Source organism: Capsicum annuum, unplaced genomic scaffold (genome assembly GCF_002878395.1).
Source record: "Capsicum annuum cultivar UCD-10X-F1 unplaced genomic scaffold, UCD10Xv1.1 ctg1705, whole genome shotgun sequence".
Taxonomy (NCBI): domain Eukaryota; kingdom Viridiplantae; phylum Streptophyta; class Magnoliopsida; order Solanales; family Solanaceae; genus Capsicum; species Capsicum annuum.
This window is the reverse complement of record NW_025822685.1, coordinates 170760-181623: the sequence shown is the minus strand read 5'-3', so window position 1 is coordinate 181623 and position 10864 is coordinate 170760. Positions and strand designations below refer to the sequence as shown.

The 10864-nt window shown below is 34.9% G+C and overlaps 1 pseudogene; it reads right to left on the bottom strand.

The window, feature by feature from the left end:
* Window positions 1-514: 514 nt before the first annotated feature.
* The window catches only part of LOC124890373, a 20577-nt pseudogene continuing 10227 nt past the window's right edge, over window positions 515-10864 (bottom strand).

Here is a 10864-nt window from a genome sequence, read left to right as displayed (position 1 = left end):
ATTCTAAAATTTTATGAAATGATAATTTTGCCCTTGACCGTCCTCCAACTCACTCTTCTATATAGTAAAAATATAATATAAAAAGTGAAATGATTTTAGCAAAAGTTCTAGTAGAGATTCTAGTTCTACAATCCAAAAACTAGTTTATTTATATTTCAACACGTGGTTGAATATAATTTTCAATTTTCAATTTTCAACAAAAAGAACTTAAAACAAGGCTATTTTAGCAACTTAATTTAAGCCATTAATTAGTAAATTCCATCGTTTCATGACTAATATTCATGAAATTATTTCACAATAAGTCAAAAATGACAATTAACTTAATTATCATAGATTAAACTACATTCCCAATGCAAAGATCGTATCATTTAAACCAAGTAATAATCCTAAAGAATCATTAGAAAAGAGGTTCTCTTTCAAAAAGGCCCAGCACAATAAAACAATAAGAGAGAGATATTGTTCATGCAAATTAATTATTTGCTATCATCCTTTTTGGAAGATCTACTGACCACTTTTAAGCCAATTTACCCTCTCTTTTTAACAATTCTAGTAAGAAATCATTCCAAATGTCAATAGGTCCCGGCAAACACCAGTGAACACAGTCATTAGGCTTTCCAATCTTTGGGAAATGGCCATTATTTCTAGGATGACCATCTGGTCTCAACAATATGATGGGTCGTGTTATATCTAACAACCCAAATTTCAAACCTCTCTTTCTCCCTTCTTTTTGTGCAATCTCAAGTTCTTGCAATTGAATCTTGTAAAACTCCAAGTTATAATCATTCTATACTTTCTCGTTCCTTTCTCGTTCCTCCTAAAGGGCATTGTCTTATTACAATCTCCCTCTTCTTCCCAAGTTCCATTCTCATAATGGCCTGGTGAAAATGTCCTTAAAGATGTCACACCCTTATAGTTTTTGAGGTTATTAATGGCACGGAAATCTGTTCAAAATGCCTGTCGATAACTGAAATGCGATTTTGCCAAACGACTAACATGGGATCGGAGACAGTCTTGACAACCAATGAGGCTATGGTTTAAGTAAAACATGGCTGGATGGAAGAACCAGTGGCCAGCAGATATGATCACATAATTGAAACTTTCGATTTTTATCGTCCAAGATTCATCTATTTCATCCAGATATAAATAAACGGTCTTTTCCATTCTTACTAAATTGGGTGACCAGAATAGGGACATGTTGAAGTTGTATTCTCTGTATTCGTAACCTTTGATCTCGTCTATTGTAACAGGATTTGCAACCTGAAACAAGTATTAAGCTTTGCTTATTAACTTTTGTATACACTTTTAGGAATAAATACTAGGATAAGGTTTATGTTGATGCCGTAAAATATCATGTGTCAATATTCCAAGGTTACTTAACGTCTTAGGTGCATCAACCACTACCAATTCAATGGTAAGGTCCATCTTACAAGAGCATTTTAATACATAACCAAATTTATAAGAAATTGTAACTGCATATCAGTTTTTTTTTTTTTTTCAATAATTAATATTTATCCACTTGTATTATAATTAGGTTGCTGATCAATCAATTCGTATTTAAAATAAAGTTGAAATTAAGTAGACTTGAAGCAACCATAACTAACCTTGATTGACTAAAGAACATACGTCTTCGTCGTCCCAGTTCCCCCAACTATTTCTCTGTCCAGCTTTACTTGTTCATATTTGACTTACACTCTTCAAGAAACAATAAATGGAGTAGTAATTTTACTATATCACTCTTATTAATTATGTAAGTCATCTAAACGTTGGTAAATGAATAATATTTAATAGCACGACAAAATAATAAATTATCTCTTCATTTTTTGAATTGTATCAATAAAGATAAACAAATATTTTTAATATACTAGACAACTAAAGATGCATGGAGGGAATTAAGTTTTTTGATCTAAGAGGGGAGAGGCATAAACTATTGCCTTTTTTCCCAACTCTCAAGAAATATTCAAAACTAGATGGCCCGTACTTGTGCTGAGCACGAGATTATGATCAATATAATTGTTTGTTCACTTTGCTGATACACTACCAAAGAACGTCGCAAGCAGTTGATTTAAGAGATTACGTCGGTCTGTAAATTCTTCAATCCGAACTCCGAGCTTAATTTGAAAAAACTACTTAACTTTTCTCCATAAAGAAACCCATTGCATTGATCGCAAGGTTAGTCTACCAGTAATGAACCTATTAGAATGTAATATATAGATTCACACACAAGAAATTTACCAATTAAAAAAGTATTCACTAGCTAATGGCACCAAGTGGACCCATCTTAAACTCGTTCAAGCATAAGTTTAAGTATTCTGCATCCTTTCTTGTACGGCAACATGACATTTTCTCCCGAACTTATCGAAAGAAAAATTGTCTGTCAAGAAAGTAAAATCCAAATATGTCATATATGTGCTGTACAATATATGTGCAAAGTAAAAGTGTAGATCCTGGTTTAGATGGACAGGTGGGCCTTAAAGAAGAGCTCGGAGATTTGTTGCTTGCTTCCCACGTTTATCATAGTAGCAGTCGGTAATGTCTTTTTCACGAGAACACATCTGAAGAAACATAAAGATTCACTTTTAATTGAAACCTCCACAATCATTTTAGTTCACATCTTTCTAACTCATTTCTAGTAATCTTTTTGAAACACCATGTCTTAAATTCCCACTACTTAGGAAAAACGACCACAAAAATCGGCAACCAGTGGTCGGTTTTCCCCAAATTTCGACCATAAAATCGATCAAAGTTTGTGGTCGGAAAAATAGCGGTGACTTTTTAAAAACCGACCACGAGTGGTCGATTTTTTTAAAAATATATATTTATTTTTAAAATTAATTAGTATTTAATTTAAATTGAAAAAATATTTTTAGGAAAAAAAACGACCACAAGTGGTCGGTTTGTTATAAAATTAATTTATTAATTTAATAAAAAACCGATCACGTGTGGTCGGTTATTTAATAAATTAATCAATTAATTTAATTTAAAACCGACCACAATTGATTGGTTTTTATTATAATTAATAAATTAATTTTATAAAAAATCGACCACTTGTGGTCGGTTTTCTGCCAAAAAAATATTTAAAAATCGACCACTTGTGGTCGATTGTTGTGGGAATTGAAAAAATAAAATTGAAAACTCAAATACAGCATGCAACAACAACAATATACAACAGTAACCAAAATGAAAATACAACAACAACAACAAAAAATCAAATGGAAATTTTCAAAAGTGTACAACACATACAAAATGTCCAAGAAAGGTGAATACGAAAAAACTACATCAATAGTTTCAAACAACAAAATGTCTAAATTTAAAGTACAAGACATACAAAAATAATAAAACTAACAGCCACCATCATCATCGAATTCGTCCTCGTCTTCCATATCATTATCCGTGCTGAAATCATCTAGAGGGCCTAGACCTTTTGCAGCTCAAACTGCATCACCAGGACACGGAGGAATAACCCCGCAGCCTGAATGAAAGAATTGAACTGCTGCTGTAGCATCCTGATTTGTGATGTTGTTGCCTTCTCCATCTTCTTTTGCCTAGCACTCTGTTCAGCATACCCCTCTTTTTGTTCAACAAACTCTTCAGTGAGTTGAGAAATCATATTTTGTAGTCTTACAATGGTTTCTGTATCAACCGAAGAGCTAGAGTATGCAGGGCCGGAAGAACACCTAATATTATCGCCAAAAAATTTTGTGTGACATCCGTAGAAATGACCTCTATTTGCAGGACCCGAAGATTTTTTTCATAACTCATTCCGTACATGCTGGGGTATCGAGTCACCCTAACTTTCAGGAGGATGACTACTACAATACTCACCAACAAGACGCCTAAATTCGTCCTAAATTTGAAGCAAAGTTAATACTAACAGTCAAAAAATAGTAAAGTAGTTATAATTGAATAATATCAACTTTGAGAAAAAGATTTATAAATTCAAAATTTGTTTCTTACGTGGACAACTTTTGCACGAGGTTCAACCCAGATATCTTCATCAGTCGGATTTTTTTCTTTCTCAGACGAGTCTCGTCGAAAATCTCATCATTTAGTAGTTCCCTACCCTGTTCTTTTTCCTGCATATGAAAAAATTATCAACGTTCAAATATTAAAAAAATTTAAATATAAACAAAGAATTAAAATTGTAAAAGTTACATACCAATTTTTCCTTCACAGTAAGAGTACTTCTGGCACCCACAGTATGTAAGGAGCCACCCTTGGATGATGCCCAAGCTCTCTTTCCTTTTTCCCTTAATAATTGGTATTCTGGGTTATTCCAATGGCACTGATACAGTGACCACATGGGTTGAGGAATCCACTTAGGTTTTACCGATTTCCTTCGGTCATAATCCAAGAGATCGTTAAATCTGGCTCTACATCTTATGAAAAAGTTCTTCTTTATAAGAAATTAATTTGCATCATCCCACCAGTAAAATTTCTAAAACCAAAATATAATATTCAATCTTGTGTTCTAACAAATTATTAATAAGTAGTCGATAAGTTAAATCCTTACCTTAAATTCTTTAAACATTCTCTCCTTGTCAAGTTCTGGAACCATTTGCCAGCTTGTCCAGTAGCCGTTGAAGTGCCGACTAATGCATATTCGCGCTGTTTGTCCAACTCCAGCATCCGACCTAAACCTACAACACAAGATCAAACAGTAATTTCATCGAGAATAATCAAATAGTAATGAAAAAATGAGTAACGTTATTATATTTAGAAATCTTACCCTCTCGCAACTGGAATAATATAAATCCTTGCAGAATCATCACTATCTCCTGGCTGCCTAGTAAATGATGGTGATGCACTGGCATGGGCGGATCTGAAGTAGCAGATAGAGTGCCTCCAAGCTGAAGATTCGACAACCCAATAGATCCAGCAGAATCATTGTGCGAAGCTGTGTGACTACTGCAGGAGGGTATCGATGATGGTAGATATATGGAGGGGCCAGCGGCCGTCCGATAGTACTGTGCTGGTGGTGGCACGGTCATCAAAACAGAATGGGTTAGTGTAGACCCATGTAGTGGCCCCACATACATAGGAGTAGGTATCAAATCCTCGGACGACCTAGAATATAAGGGTCGTCCTGGCCCGTCAGCACACCGACCCTCAGATATATGAATACCTGTCGGTCGTCTATAAGAAGGAGGTTGTTTTTTCTTTTTTGGTTTCATAGTACCTACCTTTCCCTTACCTTTGTCATAGCTGCCTGACATCTAATTTATGTTAACAAGTAGTTAGTTACTACAACATGAATATATAAATAAGAAAACATTCCAAGTAAGTAATTTCAAGTTACGAATTCATATTTCAAACCGCCCCAACAACACAAAATATAGACAAGAATATTTTTATTACTATATAAATCATGGAAAAGTGGAAACAACAAACTTAAACAGTATATTACATATCAATCTTAAACAAGAAACATAAAGGTAAATATATAGTACAAAGTATCAAGACATCAATACATAATAAATACAACCTACACAACTAATCCTCATCTTCTGAAGACTCTCCACTAAACCATTCACCCTCTTCGGAGGTTTCCTTATCTCCTACCCACTCAGCCTCTTCTTCGGTAATATTAACTTCTTTAAATATATTTTTTGGGTGATTCAAATCATCTACTAATTCAACGTCCACTAGTTGGTGATCAATCTGCATTTCATTTTGATACGTAGTCTCCAGCACATTCTCAACTTCTACCCGGCCTATAGGCTTTGTTTTTATTACAGCCCACCAATCAGACTTGTCATTACATAAAGGATAAGGAGCATAATACACTTGTTTAGCATTTTGCGCTAGAACAAATGGATCGTAAATAGGATACGACCTATTGTGCTTTACGTCAATGATGTTATGCTCCTTATGTACTCTTGTGCCTGCTGTGCTTGGATCAAACCACTTACATCAAAAGAGGATAATTTTTTTTATTGGGAAACCAGCATACTCCAATTCTAAGATCTCGTGTATGATGCCAAGTAATTAACATCATCATCACCCTTAACCCAAACACCACTATTATTTGTTTTCCTTGACCTGGAGTGTTGGTCGGTAGAAAAATTAAACCCATTTATTTTGTATTGGGACATTGCATTAGCTTTGACTGGACCCAAAGAAATATCTCTCACGAGATTATTGTATGTGGCTGCATTTGGTGAAAGGTGTACCTAAAAATATCATACATACATACATACATATATATATATATATATATATTTTAGTTGAGGAATGTGTAAATATTTAAGCTTTGTAGAAACATTAATACATTGACGAACCTCATTTTTAAACCATGATACAAAGGATGCATACAGTTGATTTTCGTGGAATTGTGTCTTAAATAAACTGAACATCCAACATGGGATACACAATTAGTTTCTTTAAGGGAATGAGTAAACAAACAAGATATGTTAAAATTTGAATCTCCTTACTTTAGAAAGGGCTCATTTTTGGGGCAATTCAGCAAGATATTCAAAGTTACTAATTTGCACTCCGTGGGAGAGAGCCGGCGAGGTATATTTTTTTAGCCTTATAACCAGATTGATTGAAAATTGATATCGGTTGTAAATGAGGCTCATTTACATCGTCCTGATGATGTTTCGGTCGGTTTCTTGAACAAGCAACTTCATTACGAAAGTAGTATGAACAAAATTGAGAAGTTTCTCTCGCAAGATATGCCTTAAATATAGAGTCTTCCACCCTATATTTATTTTTGGGATCCCTTTTCTATTTTCCAATTTCCCTATACAATATTAAGGTTAGATGTTTACTATCTTTAAAAAAGATATGTATGCATTTAAATACGTTGCAAATGCTTACCGTTCAAATGGATACATCCACCTAGTTTGAACTGGACCGCCTAGCCGAGCTTTGTGTACAAGGTGAATGAGAAGATGTTCCATCACATCAAGAACGCAAGCGGTAAAATCTTCTCCAGCTTGTTGGTGATAACAACAATATTACTTTCCATTCGCGCCAGATTTTCTTCTATTAATGTGGTGGCACATAAGTCTTTGAAGAATAAACTGATCTCTGCTATTGGTTTCCATATGTTTTCAGGTAAACCAATAAAAGCAATTGGAAGTAATTTCTCTATGAAAACATGATAATTATGGCTTTTCATTCCATGCAAGATTTATTGAGTCATATCAACCCTCTTTCCCAAATTTGAGGCATATCCATCGGGCATCTTCAAACTTTGAACCCACTCACATATTTGATGCTTTTGGTCCAACTTGAATGTAAAACTAGCCTTGGGCTTAAGAACATTGCCGTTGGGTCCCTGCTGTAAGTGTAATTCTCTGCAGTTGTAATATCTGGTAAGTCAAGTCTGGCCTTAGGATTATCCTTTGTTTTGCCGGTGACATCCATAACTGTGTTGAACAAGTTGTCAAAGTAGTTCTTCTCAATATGCATGGCATCAATATTATTTCTAAGTAAATTATCTGGCCAATATTCTAACTCTCAAAATATACTTTGCTTATTCCAGTTATGCAAAACGCCATATCCATCAAGCCTGTACAATCGTTCCTCATTGGCTTTAGGCAAATCCTGAACTATTTTCTAGATGTCATGACCAGACAGCATTGGAGGTGGACCATCATATTCCCTTCTATTCCTTCTGAAGGCATTCTTGAGTCTCCTAAATTCATGATCAGGTGGCAAGAAACAATGATGACAATCAAACCATGAATTTTTCCTGCTAAGTCTCAATGTCAAAGATTATGTTTTTTCCATGAAGTATGATAAGCCAACATTCCAGTGGTCATCCACCCTGACAACATTCCATAAGCAGGAAAATCATTAACAGTCCACATTAGATATGCACGCAGATTGAAATTTTGTTTAAGAGAGATGTCCCATGTTTCAACTCCCTCATGCCATAAAATCTGAAGTTCATCTATCAAAAGTTGCAAGTACACATCTATTCCGCCTTTTGGATTACGCGAGCCGGGAATAACACAATTTAGAAATATATAGGGACTAGTCACTAACATTTCAGGAGGAAGATTATAAGGAGTGATAAATACAGGCCAACATGAATATGGTGCACCACCAATTGAAAAATGAGAGAACCTATCCGCATATAATCCCAATCGAATGTTTTGTGGCTCAGCTGCAAAATATGGATAAGTTGCATTAAAATGCTTCCAAGCCTCTCTATCAGATAGATGACACATAACACCAGGGGACCTTCTATTTTCATTATGCCATCTCATATGAGGAGCTGAGCTGTAGGAAACATACAACTTCTTTAACCTTGGTATAAGAGGTAAATAATGCATTGCCTTAATAGCAATTTTCTTCCCAGTAGAACCACGCTTATATCTAGAGTGCTGACAAAACTTACAAAACTCTAGGTTAGCATCTCCCTTAAAGTATAACATGCAATCATTTTCACAACAATCAATTCTAACCGAAGAGAGACCTAACCTTGACACTAATTTTTTTGCCTTATAGAAAGAACCAAAAACCTCCAAGTCGGGGTGAACTAACTCTCTAATAAAGTCTATAATTGAGTCCATTCCTCCTTTCGTAATATTTCAGTCAGATTTAATACTTAATAATCTAACGAGAGTATGAACACCCGTAAAAAAAGGATGACTAGCAGGATGCAATTCTTCGTAGAAATTGCCCGCTTTGCTATTAGGAACATCTTCAACATTTTCCCTAAAGTCAACCCCGTGTTGCATCCCAAAAGAAGCGTGCACCATTTCTGTCATCCTAGTATCTTGATATTCATTCTGCCCTGCAGACCTACTACTTTCTCCAACAACAAAGTTATTTTGCGCAGCATCACAATGAATACCACATATTCTTAAAAAGTCCTTGTGAAACCCCTTTCTATAAAGATGTTCCTTTACCTCTTCTTCACTCACAAGATTTATACCATTACACCTAACACAAGGACAATGAATTACCCGAAAACGTGTCCAAACATCAAGTGTATTAGCATGTTCAACAAATCTTTTGACACCCTCAACAAATTCCTCCCTAATACTCATTCTATTATCATTGTTTCGGTTATATATCTATCTATAATCAGGTTTCATCTATAAAATCAATCAGATTCAACTAATTAGATCAAGTCAAAAAAACATAACCATTTTCAAGTGCCTAAGTCACCGAACAAACCAAATTCTAAACAACAAAATCCTATTCAAAGTTCCTAGACTTAATGATTTTCAAGCGACTAAGTCACCGAACAAACCAAATTCAAAACAACAAAATTCTATTCAAAGTCCCTAGACTTAACAATTTTCAAGTGACTAAGTCACCGAACAAACCACATTCAAAACAACAAAATCCCATTTAAAGTCCCTATACTTAACCATTTTCAAGCGACTAAGTCGCCGAACAAGTTACATTATAAACAAAAAAATCACCTCTAAAGTCCCTAGACTTAACCATTTTCAAGCGCCTAAGACACCAAACAAACCAAATTCTAAACAACCAAATCACATTCAAAGTCCCTAGACTTAACCATTTCCAAGCGACTAAGTCACCGAACAAACCAAATTCAAAACAACAAAATCCCATTTAAAGTCCCTAGAGTTAACCATTTTCAAGCGACTAAGTCACCGAACAAACCACATTCAAAACAACAAAATCCCATTTAAAGTTTCTATATTTAACCATTTTCAAGTGACTAAGTCGCCGAACAAGTCACATTATAAACAAAAAAATAACCTCTAAAGTCTCTAGACTTAACCATTTTCAAGCACCTAAGACACCGAACAAACCAAATTCTAAATAACCAAATCCCATTTAAAGTCCCTAGACTTAACCATTTTCAAGCTCCTAAGTCACCGAACAAACCAAATTCAAAACAACAAAATCCCATTTAAAGTTCCTAGACTTAACTATTTTCAAGCGCCTAAGTCACCGAACAAACCAAATTCTAAACAACAAAATCCCATTCAAAGTCCCTCGACTTAACTATTTTCAAGCGTCTAAGTCACCGAACAAATCAAATTCTAAACAACAAAATTCCATTCAAAGTCCCTAGACTTAACCATTTTCAAGCGACTAAGTCACCGAGCAAACCACATTCAAAACAACAAAATTTCATTTAAAGTCCCTAGACTTAACCATTTTCAAGCGACTAAGTCGCTGAACATGTCACATTATAAACAAAAAAATTACCTCGAAAGTTCCTAGACATAACCATTTTCAAGCGCCTAAGACACCGAACAAACCAAATTCTAAACAACCAAATCCCATGCAAAGTTCCTAGACTTAACCATTTTCAAGAGCCTAAGTTACCGAACAAACCAAATTCAAAACAACAAAATTCTATTTAAAGCCCCTAGACTTAACTATTTTTAGGCACCTAAGGCACCGAACAAACCAAATACTAAACAACAAAATTCCATTCAAAGTCCCTAGACTTAACCATTTTCAAGTGACTAAGTCACCGAGCAAACCAAATTCAAAACAACAAAATCCCATTTAAAGTCCCTAGAGTTAACCATTTTCAAGTGAATAAGTCACCGAACAAACAACATTCAAAACAACAAATCCCATTTAAAGTCCCTAGACTTAACCATTTTTAGGCGACTAAGTCCCTGAACATGTCACATTATAAACAACCAAATCCCATGCAAAGTCCCTAGACTTAACCATTTTCAAGCGCCTAAGACCCCGAACAAACCAAATTCTAAACAACCAAATCCCATGCAAAGTCCCTAGACTTAACCATTTTCAAGCGCCTAAGTTACCGAACAAATCAAATTCAAAACAACAAAATTCCATTTGAAGTCCCTAGACTTTACTATTTTCAAGCGCCTAAGGCACCGAACAAACCAAATACTAAACAACAAAATCCCATTCAAAGTCCCTAGACTTAACCATTTTCAAGCGA